Genomic DNA, 14,911 nt, shown 5'->3' with positions numbered 1-14,911 from the left:
GGAGATTCTGGAGATATACTATATTTTAAACTTCCTTTTTTACTGATAAGAAATCTACTGTTAGTTTAAAGCTTACTCCCTTTTAAGTAATTCACCCTTATTCTCTGGTTACTTTTAGGTTTGTTTTGTTTTGTTTTGTTTTGTTTTTCCTGCAAGTTTACTACAATGGAGTTAGGGTTTTATTACAATGAATTTCGAGTTTGTTTTTATTTATTCTGTTCAGGATTAAGAGCATTTTCATATATCTTTTTTTTTATAATTCTGGAACTGTATTTGCCATTGTCTGAAAATATTCTCTCTCTGTCATTGTCTTCCTTCTCTTTGCACTGCTTCATTTTGTCATTTATCTGTCTTTGTATTTAGTACCTCTTTACTCTTCAGGGCTGCACCTTCATAATTTCTACTATCTTTCAGTTCACTTATCTATCTACTTTTGTTCTGCAAGCTACTGTTTAATCCATAGTTTAAAATTTAACATCAATGTCTACATATTAAAATCTAGAAGATACGATTTCAAGTCTGGCTTTTAAAATTATCTCTTGGGGCACCTGGGTGGCTCAGTGGGTCAAGCAACTGTCTTCACTCAGGTCAAGATCTTGGGGAACTCACGAGTTGTCCCAACTCACAAGTTGTCATCTAACTATAAGCAGAAGTAAACAACAAGTGATACAACAAAATATTATGCTGACAGTAAGTCGTTTCAACTTTTATAAAACTTCAACTTAAGTTAATTTCAGACAAAACAAAGAGTAGAATAATACAAGTCCTATGTGTCTCTGTCTCGATTTTACTAATCTCTCCAGACATCAGTTTTCTCATCTGAAAGTTTCTTTCAAATATTACATGTCCATACTTTGAAAAATATACAACTAAATTCCCTTTATTCATCTTGGAATATATAATATTTTAAAAAAATATATTTCCTTCACAGTAAATATCATTGAAACATGGCATTTCTGCAATATATGTATGTTGAGTTGTGATTAAATCACAAAGCATAATCACAGGTTAGCTACAGAGGTATTCTAATCCTCTGTTTAGTATGCAGCTGAAAGGAGGGACTGGCTGAGCACTCTCAGTAACAAAGATGTCAGTGTTTTATTTCCTCTGCTTTAGTAAGCACTTCAGAATCTACATTTTGAGTGCTTTCGTGAAACATTGTTTTTCTCTTCTCTTGTCAGATAGATTCACGTGATATATTGTAATGATGGTTTATAATGCCTCTCGGCCTTTATTATAATTAAGTGTATTCCACTTGTTATTTATTCATTTATTTATTTATTTATCTGAGGGTTGGGAGGGCCAGAGAGAGAAGGAGAGAGAGGAAGATAGAGAATCTTAAGCAGGCTTCACGCCCAAAGTGGAGCCCCACACTGGGCTCGACCTCATAACCCTGAGATCATGACCTGGGCTAAAATCAAGAGTCAGACACTTAACCAACTGAGCCACCCAGGTGCCCCTCCTCCATTATTTAAGTCTATTAATTTTAAACTTATGTGCCAAAAATGTTAAGTTTTAGATCTATGTGTTTAAATAAAGAAGGAATGGATGCTTCACATAACATAGTGAACGGAGTGGACATAACCCAGTCTCCATTTCACTCATATAGAAGAACTACAGAAAATATAACAAGCATAATAATAGTAACTTAATACAGCCAATCTCAAAAGAAAATAAGAGAAATCTCCAGGTGGTAAAACAAAGCAAGAAATCAAACCTAGAGAGTTAGGGCACAGTCTAATGCCTTAAGAGTCTAGATGTGTATTCCACTAAGTTATGGTGGCTACAGGCTACGCTTTGGAGGAGAGAAGCTAAGACACATGTAGGTGGCAGAGCTGTGAGTCAGTATGAAATGGGTAGATGAAACAGATTTCTGAGTAAATCCGGGACCCTGTGAGAACCCCTATCCCCATAAAGATAAGGTTAAAAAAAATACTGCTGTCAGGAAGAAGTTTATCTGCTTTACTGGATTTCTGAGAGTTAAAAAAAAAAAAACACAATTATTTTTGATGAGTAACAATCAAAATACAGCAAGCATGTGTGTGGTTTTCTGAACCATTATCATCTGCTAGGTATAAGAAACATAAACTAATGCAACAACATAGCACCTCATTTGAAACCAGTGAACTCCCTCTGGGCCTGGCAGGTATATATTTTGTAAGGAAGTTCTATGGCCCTCTTGGAATGAAACTCTCATGTGAGAAAAAAAAAATTAAATATAGATTAATAACAATGTATAAACCACATGAAGGAAAACAGGCCAACAAAGCATATAGAATAATTAGCATAGCACAGACACCTGATAACAGAAAAGTGTGAGATGGTAAATAAGGATGTCTCCTATCAAACAGATAACTGAAATTTTAAAAGGATTGAGAGATAATTTTTAAAAGTGATTTTATCTGAGAGAGAGACAGAGAGAGCACAAGCTGGGGGAGGGACCAAGGGACAAGAAGACTCCCTGCTGAATGTGGACCCCACCTGGGCCTGTAAGTTCTTCTTGCCAGTATCTTCTTTTTTTTTTTTTTTTAAGATTTTATTTATTTATTTGACAGACAGAGATCACAAGTAGCCAGAGAGGCAGGCAGAGAGAGAGGAGGAAGCAGGCTCCCTGCTGAGCAGAGAGCCCGATGTGGCTCGATCCCGGGACCCTGGGATCATGACCTGAGCTAAAGGCAGAGGCTTAACCCACTGAGCCACCCAGGCACCCAGTATCTTCCTTTCTGATGTGTCCTTAATATATACACATATAATTCTCTTCTTTAAAAAACGTGACTTAGTATGTCATGATTTAGTTATTTAAGGGGAAGAATGTTTTAAGTTGCTAATATATTGTCCAAATTCCCCAAACCGTGGCTTTCCTAATGAAAGAAATTCTGATCTTAAATTAAATGGATGAATTGAATGCTGTGTCATGGTTGATAAGTATTTGCCCAGAACTCACAGTGTTTCCTCACTTCATACTTAAAAAATGAATTTGTTGCTCATATTTGGAAGTTAAGATAATTAATATTCGACCTGATGGTAAAAATTATTTATATCTGAGAAGCAGCTGTTCTTACAACCAGCCAAAAAAAGCCACATACAGCCTCAACAATTTACTGCCTCCTCAGTACTCCTGACTTTTTTTTTTACACTTCAGGCATGTTCTTTGTTATTTCTTTTTGCTTTTTCCAATTTTTTTTTTCTTATGTGATTGTTATAAGTTGAATTGTGTCCCACAAAAACATATGTTGATGTCTAAACCCTACTACTTGCTGAATGCAACCTAATTAATAAAGAGGGTCTTGGTTGATGTGACTGGTTAAGATGAAGCCATAGTGGATGGAGTAAGGCAGACCTTTAATCTATTATGACTGGTGTCCTTATAAGAGAAAAGAGTGCCAGGTGAAAGCAGAGACATACAAGACAACCATTTAATAAATAATGAGGAAGAGAAAGGAATGATGCTCTTATAAGCCAAAGGACACTTGGGGCTGCCAGAAACTGGAGAGGCAGGAGGATCCTCCTTTAAATCTTTAGAAGGAACATGGTCCAGCCAACACCAGGATTTAAGAGTTCTACCACCCAGAATTCCAAGAGAATAAATTTCTGGTGTCGTAAGCCATCCAGGTTTAGAGAAAAGTAAAAAAAAATGTGTTGTACACCTGTCTGTATCAGGAGAAGTACACACAGTACCATTTATTTTCTTTTTTTGGCTCCCATAGGCATTTGCTTTTACAATTGCTTTTCTTAAACCCAGTCGGCTTCACCTCAGAGTTCAAATTTATTTATTTATCAAAGATAAAAATTCACCGAAAGATAATAATACATTTCATCATTGAGAGACATTGTTAAAGGAACAGAATTGCTAAATAAGAAAAAAAGGAAGAGAATTGCTAATGTAAGTATAAATATATCTTACATCTGAAAAGAAATTAAGCATTCATCAGGGAATTACATCTATTACCTTATTTGACCTTATCTGATCTTTTCAACAACCATAGATATTAAGTGGGTCAGGTAGCAATTTTCCTGTGTTTTAGATAAGAATACTAAGTTTTTGTTAACACAGCTAATAAGTGGCACACTTTAGATAGAAAGAATATCAGTTGTTGATATCCGGGGAGTGGTTTTTAAGATGGAAATCTATTTTGTCCAATTTTATTAAGTAGAAAATTGAAACACTGCAGCTCTCTGCAAGAAAAAGAAAAAAAACTTGCATCAAGCAACATAGGTCACTAAGCACATTGTTAAAAATACTTCTCGAACAACTGGAAAAAATTCAGTTTCCTTTTTTGTTGTATTTGAACAATAAGGCAGTGAAAGAGGAAGAAAACAGTGAAAAGCAAGGTAACTGAATTAAGAAGACATATACAAAGCAAATTCAAATTATAACTATTTGATCCTACACATATTGCATTTTGTAAGCAATCATCTTAAGAGAATCATAGAGCCAAAAGAGAATAGTTATCTATTACCCTATGATTCTTAAAGAACTGCTTCCCATCAATGTGACTTTTTTTTTTGTATGTGTACAAAATATGAGGGCTTCATGTGGAAAAGGACATAAAGGCAGAATTTGAGTCGACCAGTGACTGCAATACCGGTCTTGTTACTGGGCGCCACTGCCTGCCTGGACAGTAGATCCCGTTTCCTTTGCTCAAGGTTTCAGGAGTCTGGGACACATGGGACACCTGGGACACCTGGGTGGCTCAGTCATTAAGCATCTGCCTTTGGCTTAGGTCATGATCCCAGAGTCATGGGATTGAATCCTGCACTGGGCTCTCTCTGGTCTGTGAGAAGCCTGCTTTTCCTTCTCCCACTCTCTGCTTGTGTTCCCTCACCTACTGCGTCTCTCTCTGTCAAATAAATAAATGAAATCTTAAAAATAAATAAAAAAAATAAAAAGTTTGCAGGAGACTATTATTTATTCTTGAGAAAAAGGCATAGTTCACGAAAGGAAGCGAACTAAAGATTTGGTATCTACAGAGAATCTTTTACCTTCATCCTTTAAGAGGAGAAGAAACAAAAACAAGAGCAGTAACTCTGGAAATAGTTACTAACAATAGAAGCATTTTAATGTTTTTAGTATTTTTAAATTTGCTTTAAAAAGTTTTAGTAAAGTGGCTTGCAGGAAAGGCGGTATAAATGTAAATGGAGCTCGCTTTCTGCCCGTGGATGCCGCCGAGTAAGCATCATTAAAGTCTCTCCTCCCACGGCCGTAATGTCTAAGTCAGAGTCTCCCAAAGAGCCTGAACAGCTGCAGAAGCTCTTCATTGGAGGTCTGAGCTTTGAAACAACCGATGAGAATCTGAGGAGCCATTTTGAGCCATGGGAAACACTGTGTGGTAATGAGAGATGCCAACACCAAGCATTCCAGAGGCTTTGGGTTTGTCACCTATGCTCCTGTGGAGGAGGTGAAGGCAGCCATGAACGCAAGGGCATACAAGGTGGGTGGAAGAGTTGTGGAACCAAAGAGGGCTGTCTCAAGAGAAGATTCTCAAAGACCTGGTGCCCACTTAACTGTGAAAAAGATTTTTGTTGGTGGCATTGAAGAAGACACTGAAGAACATCATCTAAGAGATGATTTAGAACAGTGTGGGAACATCCAAGAGATTGAGATCATGACTGACCGAGGCAGTGGCAGAAAGAGGGGTTTTGCTTTTGTAACATTTGATGATCATGATTCTATAGACAAGATTGTCATTCAAAAATACCATACTGTGAATGGCCACATCTGTGAAGTAAGGAAAGCACTCTCTAAGCAAGAGATGGCTCATGCTTCACCCAGCCAAAGAGGTCGAAGTGGGTCTGGAAACTTTGGTGGTGTTAATGGAGGTGGTTTTGGTGGGGATGACAACTTTGGTCATGGAGGAAACTTCAGTTGTCGATGTGGCTTTGGTGGCAGTCAAGGTGGTGGTGGATATAGTGGCAGTGGGGATGGCTATAATGGATTTGGTAATGATGGTGGTTATGAAGGAGGCGGCCATGGTTACTCTGAAGGAAGCAGAGGCTATGGAAGTGGTGGACAGGGTTATGGAAACCAGGGCAGTGGCTACGGTGGTAGAGGCAGCTATGACAGCTGTAACAACAGAGGAGGCAGAGGCAGCAATGGCGGTGGTAGTGGAAGCAACTTTGGAGGTGGCGGAAGCTATAATGATTTTGGCAATTACAACCATCAATCCTCAAATTCTGGACCCATGAAAGGAGGCAATTTTGGAGGCAGAAGCTCTGGCCCTTATGGTGGTGGAGGCCAATACTTCGCCAAACCACAAAACCAAGGTGGCTATGGTGGTTTCAGCGGCAGCAGAAGGTTTTAATTACTGCCAAAAAACAAAGCTTAGCAGGAGAGGAGAGCCAGAGAAGTGACAGGAAAGCTACAGGTTACAACAGATTTGTGAACTCAGCCAAGCACAGTGGTGGCAGGGCCTAGCTGCTACAAAGAAGACATGTTTTAGACAATACTCATGTGTATGGGCAAAAAAAAAACCTCTAGGACTGTATTTGTGACTAATTGTATAACAGGTTATTTTAGTTTCTGTTCTGTGGAAAGTGTAAAGCATTCCAACAAAGGGTTTTAATGTAGATTTTTTTTTTTTTTTGCACCCATGCTGTTGATTGCTAAATGTAATAGTCTGATCATGACGCTGAATAAATGTGTCTTTAAAAAAAAAATGGAGCTCAACTTTGGATCCAGTGAATCAGATTTCCTATGAGTTACATGCCTATCATTCACTGATGGCACAGAGTAACCACTGCATTCTCTCCTCCACTATCCATCAGTTTTTAGAAGTAGTAGAGGTTTCACAGAGAGCCACTTGCCTGGAGAGAAAGCCAGGCTTTCCTCATTAGCACACGGTAGTGATCCACAGGGTAGCCAGCATTTGATTATTAATATGAACTGTTTGGGCCATTAGCTGTCGCCTGTTTCAAAAACTTGTGTGGTGATGTTTAGCTTTGGACTTTCTTTCCTGCTGTCAAATTTAGTTAAAGCATGCCTTTGGGATCAAATGTTGTAAGGGGAAACGCACAGTGGAGCCATTTCATAAGTCTTCCTCCTGTAGGAATCCTGGTTGAAAACTAAATTAATACTTAATATATAATATTTTGTACTAGCTTCATAGCTCCTTAAACCTTAGGATAGAGACAATATTTATTAATAATGTCCTGAGGTTTAGAGTCAGTGTGTACTCTTATAATTCATTTTATCTCTTTTGAAATAGAAGTTGCTGTAAATTGACTTATTCCACATTGGTGTTTGAAGTTACTGTCAGAAAACTGATTTTATTTTATTTTACTTTATTTTATTTTTTGGTAATTATATTAATTCTAGCTTTCTGTTATATTTTTATAGTAAGCATTAATAAAGTAGACTTCAAAAACATATTAATATATCTTTTGTTACTAATAATCAACATAAACATTCCAAATAGAGAATCATACCTTTAGAAACACACTCCTATGAGTAACTCATGGCATGTAAAATGATACTAAATTATGCTTTATCATGTTAACACATTCTCATTTTACAGAAAGCAAGAATGAAAGATCTGGAATTGGAAAGATTCAGTTTCTTCAATGTCTAGTCTATTAATGCCTTTCATAGCTCGGGATGTATATAAACACTGTCACCCTATCTCTGCCACATAGAACAACAAAATATTAGTTTACATTTTGATATTGAAAATGACGTTCTATTTAATTAGTTTAATTTCATTTGTTTTTTAAAAATATTTTATTTATTTATTTGACAGAGAGAGACAACAGGAGAGGGAGCACAAGCAGGTGGGGAGAGGGAACCAGGCTCCCCACTGACCAGGACCCTAGGATTGTAGGCAGATGCTTAATGGAATCAGCCACCAGGGTGCCCTATTTAATTAAATTTAAATCGCTTTATCAATCTTTTAAAACTATCACCATAAGTAAGGCATAAGTCATTGATATTTAGGAAAGAGATATGGTCCTTTTTGTGAGGTACTTCAATGAGTTATTGACATTTAACCAATTTCAACCAATAAAGAGATGATTCAAAGTCCCAAGACTGGATCCTCAGTTTTGAAAGCTGAATTTCATGCACAACATTCTCTCTAATCAACATATGAATGTTTAATGGATGAATAAAAAGAGAGGTATCTAGAATAAGAATTCACACTCTAGAACAGAGTTCTCTGTATCTTAGTGACCTCTGTTGAACACAATATCATGGTACCTACTCTGATGGAGTATAAACCCTTCTTGCCTAAAATGCTGAACCACAACTACATAGTCAGGTTTGTGAAACTTTTATTGCTTTATAAATCCACAACTCTTTTCTGCTGGAGTTTGTTTTGATTTCAGATTTGTGAAAAATACTTAGGTCTCAATGACTTTGGGATTTTGCTTGAAGGAAAATAAAATTCCATATAGTATTACCTTTCATTTTGCTTTGTTGGGAGATTTGTGATGACCCAAAACTTAGCAAAAAGGTTTTGTTTTAGGAAGTAGAGGGCCAAATCTGTTCATAAGTCCAAATTTTGAAACAAAAATACTTATAATGTTAATGTATCCAAAGGAAAGTATGCATGCCAGTTATTCCCACTTTTAAATGAATTGTGTTAAAAGCAGAACATATTTAAAATCTAACTTTTTTAGATTAACCAATGACTGAGTTTTATTATTAATGGTATTTAATCAAAAATGCCTATCAGTAAACATAACTTCAGTAGATACTTGGTCTAAGTAATTTATGCATATACCTATTATTTGAAATTGCTGGGGGAAGAAAATTCATGGCCAACTGATACTGACGAAGTTATTTCTTTAGGATGTTCCTGTCTGCTGACAGATCTGGCTGATGCTTGGTAGTATTTTCCAGTCTGTAGAACAATCATTTGCTCATGTTATTGGCCTCCAGCATAGTTTAGAAGCACTCACTTTTCTCATAGACTCACTAAAATCCCTTCATTATGAGAATATTTTAAACTCTACCATAAAGAACATGTATTTTTTATAATCTAATAGAGAAAATCTGGTTCTCCTGGCTCCCCCATTTCCATGATGAAAAGAACAGGATCTGAGAAAGAAGTAGTGATATTAATACTTCTGAGCATCCCTCCATGCTTTGAGAAGGCCATCATTGGGTCCCACAGTGCCGCTAAAGGGAACAGAACAGGCAGTATATTTTAGAAAGTAAGCATAAAGGACTGACAGAAGGTTAAGTTGACCTGTTTTCTCATATTCTCTTCAGCTTTTCAAAAATTATTTGCTCCAAGTTTTACAAGCTTTTATATTAATGTTCAAGGGACTCCTTTGCCTATAGGAATGCAGTAGCAACTATTAATGTCCGATTCTACCATGTATGAAAATGACCTTGATTATACCGATGAATTTAACAGGGAAAAGGTCTTGAGTATGACAGTGGATATCCGAATGCTTGCATTATGGCTAAGTGTAACACATATCTTTCACGATATCTTTTAAAACATTGTGCAGGCCGAACAACAAAGGTCTGCCAATTTGCAACTTCCAGTTTACATGATGTGAGTTGAAAGAAAACTGTAAAGCTCTCTGCCCTCCAAAGAGTTCGTGCCCAGAAATTTTATCATCCGCAATACATCCCTTCTTCTCCCTCAGAGGTAATCTTTCTACATGCAAATATTTCCTACTAGGGTAACATTTTAAGTTTGAAACTGGAAAGGGAGAATGAATTTATTGGTTTTCATCCTTTCCTGATGATGGATCATCAGCTACTGCTGGTAACATTTTTTTTAGAACTGTACATGTTGAAAGGAATCTTCTATTTATTATTAAAGCCCTTTCTGCTTCCCAAAAGGATGAAGTACTTTAAAGCAAAACAACAGACATACTAAAATCATTAAACTTAGCTCTAAGAAGAATTTATAACAAGAGTCTTTGTCTAAGGGACATTAAACTCTAAAATAGAGAATATCTTCAATAGCTGTTTTTACAAAAAGAGCAGAGGCATTCTTTATACAGCCATTTCCTGCACTGACCTTTGATAAGAAGGCATGGGCATGATGCCAAATCATAGTTCTGTGAAAGCATTTCTGAAGGGGGCTAAAGTAATACAGTCCTGGTATGTACCATTCTGATGATCTGACTGGATGCAGGGATAAACCTAGAGTATCTAGAGAGATGAACAGTTGACATGTCCAGAGGCTGCCATCTCCTCTAGAATTTCAGTTCAGCCAGTTATCAGATCATTGCAAATTGAGACTTTATTGGGCATTAACATGCTTTCTCTGTGTCGTACATTCCTAGAAACCCATACAATGATAGCAGTGACACAACGATAAAAATAATGGTAGCCATCATTAAATGAGGGTTTGCTATGTCCCGAGACCTGTGCTAATTAATTTACACGATCTATTTAAGGCTCACAATAACGTCATGAAGTAGGTACTTTTCAAGCTATGCCCCCATTCCAAAGAAGAAATTGTAGCTTATAGAGAGGCTAGGTGAATTAATTGCACATACTTTTCCAGATAGCTAAGTTTGAAAGTTGGAATTTGAATCCAAGCATACTCCTTCCAGATTCTAGGAGCCTACTATACATAAACTTACATTTTATAATAAGTTTTTTATAGGTGGAATAGTTGTCTTTTGTTACCAACTAAAACCATTTAGCTTATGTTCTCATGTAGCTGAAGATTCACCTGATCTCTTCGTAGGAGTAAGCTTCGAGAATTACTTTCAGACACAGTCATGATTTTCAAAACCCAGCTTGGATCTATCCTAATTGAAATGTAAGTTTGGCTCCTCAGGCCAGTTCATTTTGAGAACTAACCTGAGGTATTTGAAGGAAGGGACTTTTCTTTTGAAATATGTCAATAAATGTTTGTTAAATGATGACAAAAGTGATTTTGTCCTACACTCTAATGCTTGTTGAGAATATTCTTGTATTACTGTAGTAAGAAAGGAAGCCTTAGAGATACAGTTACTGATCTTATTTGGTATGGAAATGGATGTGTATAAGTAATCTAAGAATTGAGTGAAGTTAATGAGTAAATACATTATAAAAGTTGTATGTGTTGGTGGAGGCTGGCTAGGACACAGTTTTGTTTCATTTTCTGGAAAACCATTTCCTACCCTTACCCTTTCCTACCTAATTCTACAGGTGGTATTGGAAGGAGGGCTCTGAAAGAAAATTAACATCTTGCTGTCTATATTGATTAATGGCTCTATAGAATTTAATAATTGAGCAGTAGATCCTATAGAAAGTTCTCTCCTTGAGAGCATACTTTAGGTAGTTAAGCTCAATAATAGGATTGTTGTACTTTGAAAGGACTTCCTGAGGTCCTTCAGAAATTTAAATTGATACATGTTGTTTGGTACTACTTGAGGTGAAGAGAGTATCAGTGTACTAGGGAGCAAAAATAGGACTTGTAGGTTTGTAACTCATGGGAAACCATACATTAAAAAAAAAAAAAAACAACTGAATGTGTGAGAAAATAGAAAATTATGATATTATGTAGAATGGCTCCAAAGGCTGGTTTCCAAAAAAGGAAACAAATAGGAAATATGAGGCAAATTGTCTGACAAGAAAACTTTTCCAAATGCTTATGCAGGGTAAAGCAATTAAATAGATACAAAAATAAAAGTAATTACTGAGATTTGGTAGAACAGTGTAGTATCTTCAAGGTATATGATAGTAAGAAATTTATAAAAGCTACGTATTTGTTCAAGGTAAGTTTGGGCAAATTACACATTCAAACATTTTTGCAATTATAGGGAGTATTTTTGCTTTTTTTTTTTTTCTGGGAGTAAACTTTTAGGAAAAATATGTGCAATTATTGTCGATACCAGAATTTCAAAAATAAATTAATCAAATTTAATTAAAGTTCAATGCTAAAGAAAATTCTCTGTATAACTGATTTTTAAAATAAATAGTTCCTTTTAAAGAAAACCCAAATAGTGTTTTTCTTTAAACATTTGATTTTCCTGAGTTGTAAATATTTTTGCATGATTAATAATATTAAAATTGACCCATTTTTTTCTTCTGAGATAACAGAAGGGTGAAGAAATCATGTGACCTGGTAAGCTGGAAATCATTTCTCTCACATCACAAAGCATTATCTTAACAAAGAACAAAGAAGCAAGTTTGAGATTCTGACATTTCAAGCACTGAAATAAAATTGCAGCACTAAGAAAAAAATTAAATATAGTAAACACTGATTTGTTTCTTTTAGTTTAGTTGTCATTCCAATAATATATTTCTGTGGATTAGGATAAAATGTTTAAAAGAGGAGTTTGGGAGTATATTCTAATAGTTAAGCCACTTTGTTTAGGAATCCAGGACACAGAAATTCAGTGATGATTTTAGGAATTTCTCACTCCATCTTGGTCAAGTATTACTTCTCTTTAATATTTATTGAAAAAAATCTCCCAAATTTCTGGATTTCTATGCTTTCTGAATTTATTTTAAGAAAAAAGATGAAGCATAACATGAAATTCTGAAGCTTAGATAATCAGATAAACAATATTGATTTAAAATATAAATATACATCTGAAAATTAATATATAAATTTAAAGTACATCACTATAATTTCAAATAGATAGATTGAAAGAAAACCCCTCGCCTAAAATTGTGAGAATTTAAAGATGCACATCTATTTACATGAAGTTCAAGAACAAGCCCAAGTTTCTGTGTGGATAGAAGGTAGATTAATGATTCCATCTGAGAAAGGGAGTAAGGACTGAGAAAGAGCACAAAGGGTTTCGAAGTACTGTAACCTGACCGACACATATATTATGGGTTTCCACATTTGTTAAAGTAATTAAGCTGCATATTTAAGGTCTGGGCATTTTACTGCATATATACTATAATGAAAGAAGAAATAAGCATTCAGTGTAGGTCAAGTATAGGTGTAATAGCTATGTTCGCTATAATCCCATGCAGTATTTTTGTAGAATTAGACAAAAGCACTTCTGGACAGATGCAGCTCCTGTGCCAAAAGTTTGGCCAAAAGAAAAGAACAGAATTTCAGTCCCTATTCACTTAGTAGAGTCTATATGAGAGTATATCTACAGTGCTGCATAAAAATAAGTATTAGAGAGGAAGAAAATAATGTTCATTTGCATGAGTTTAATCACATGTTAAGTTTGATGAAAACTATTTCATGTCAGAATGTTTTATAATTAGTAAATTTTAAACATTTTTAATTTTCTAAGGTAATACATTATAATATGTGAATTTTGACCTTTATACTTAACTGTTATTCAGTGTTTTCTCAGAAATAGAATACAATTTCCTTCTACAATTTCCTTCATGAAACTAACATAATCAATAATCTATTTTGTTAGTGACCATAAAAATTTATCCATATTAGTTACAAATCAATTACTTAACAAGAAAGCTTACACTTAAAGAAGATGTACTTAGAATAGGGCTAAACAGGGATAACGAATTAATAGTAATTAATCAGCTTTTTTAATGAAATTTAAGAGTTCAGATTATATAATTGGTGAATTGCTGTGGCCATTTGTGGTTAGGACAATCCCTTGACAGGACAAAAACATCTTGTGCTATCTTTGGACAATTCATCAAATAGTGCATTCACCTCAGAAATTATGATAAGAGGAAATATAGGGCTTTCATTCTAGCAATAATTTACAAGATTTTGGCCTACTTTTCTGGAGATCTTAGGTATGAAGTTCTTTATACTGTGTTGGTCAAGACTGACAAACAGGTTTTTCAGTGTTGAGCAACAGGACCTTCACTGCTGGATCCTGTTAAGTTTTATATTATTTATTTTTTCTCAAACATAGTACCTCCATTTCAGAAAACAAAGAAGAAAGCTATGTAGGTGTTTATATTTGTAAGATTTATTTACTTAGAATGTGCTCTAAATAATAGGCTTAAGTAATTAAATAGCCTAAGCTTAAATAAATGAAAACTTTAGTGTATGAATTGTGATGTCCCTGAAAAAAGATATAGAAGATTCAAAAAAAAAAATTAGAAATTAACACTCACTTTACATGATGCTAATAAAATTGTTGAAATACATTGAAATACATATTCTGGCTTTGGAATTACTTCACTTTGCAGTTTAGATTTAATACAGTGTAGAATTAATAAACCTGATTTTTGGTAGCTGGTGGTTTTATTCACTGAATAGACTATCAATTTATTATTTCTATTATAATTTAGTTGTGTAATCCTTCAGGATTAGTTACTTTTGTAAGCTCTATTTACTAACCCTGAAATTTGGCAAGAAATTGCTTTTATTAATTCTCTATTAATGGCTGACTATACATTCAAAAATGTATTATAGAATCTATGGTTAGGTAATTCACATATGTTATGGTTAATATATATATATTTTTTTTTTTACAGAGAGAAATGTGTGAATTTTTTCTCTTTCAAATAGAAAGAAATCATTTTCTTTTACTTTTTATTTTTTTAAGATTTTTATTTATTTATTTGACAGACAGAGATCACACATAGGCAGAGAGGCAGGCAGAAAGAGAGGAAGGGAAGCAGGCTCCCCGCCGAGCAGAGAGTCCGACATGGGGCTCGATCCCAGGACCCTGAGATCATGACCTGAGCTGAAGGCAGAGGGCTTAACCCACTGAGCCACCCAGGAGCCCCCAAAGAAATCATTTTAAATTTTAAATTGCAAATATAGCTAAACTACATAAGAAGAAAACTAAATAAACTCATGATCTGAGGTTTAATAGGAAATTTCATAAAATACCTCAGTTTTAGGTCTAAGAGAAAACTATTTGCAATTATAAAAGTCATTTTTAAAAATTCACTTTGCATCAGTAATTTATTTACCACCACAAAACTGGAGGACAAAATATGTTTAAAACCTAAACTAAAAGTAGAGAACATAGTTACTTGAAGACAAATAAATAATTGACGTGGAAAGGTTTCATAAACTCTCAATTCCTATGGTAACATAGCTTTCAACAGCTACAATAATTT

The 14,911-nt window shown here is 35.0% G+C and overlaps 1 protein-coding gene and 1 pseudogene across 3 annotated transcripts in view; one reads left to right on the top strand and one right to left on the bottom strand.

Annotated features, from left to right (window-relative positions):
• Window positions 1–14,911, bottom strand: part of CADM2 (cell adhesion molecule 2) — a 1,089,711-nt gene that overhangs the window by 744,151 nt on the left and 330,649 nt on the right. The window lies entirely within an intron of this gene.
• LOC101673663 lies at window positions 5,207–6,438 on the top strand (annotated as a pseudogene).

This window comes from Mustela putorius, unplaced genomic scaffold (genome assembly GCF_011764305.1).
Source record: "Mustela putorius furo isolate JIRA1106 unplaced genomic scaffold, ASM1176430v1.1 tig00003834_pilon_pilon_pilon, whole genome shotgun sequence".
Lineage (NCBI taxonomy): Eukaryota > Metazoa > Chordata > Mammalia > Carnivora > Mustelidae > Mustela > Mustela putorius.
This window is presented reverse-complemented; position numbering and strand designations above follow the sequence as displayed.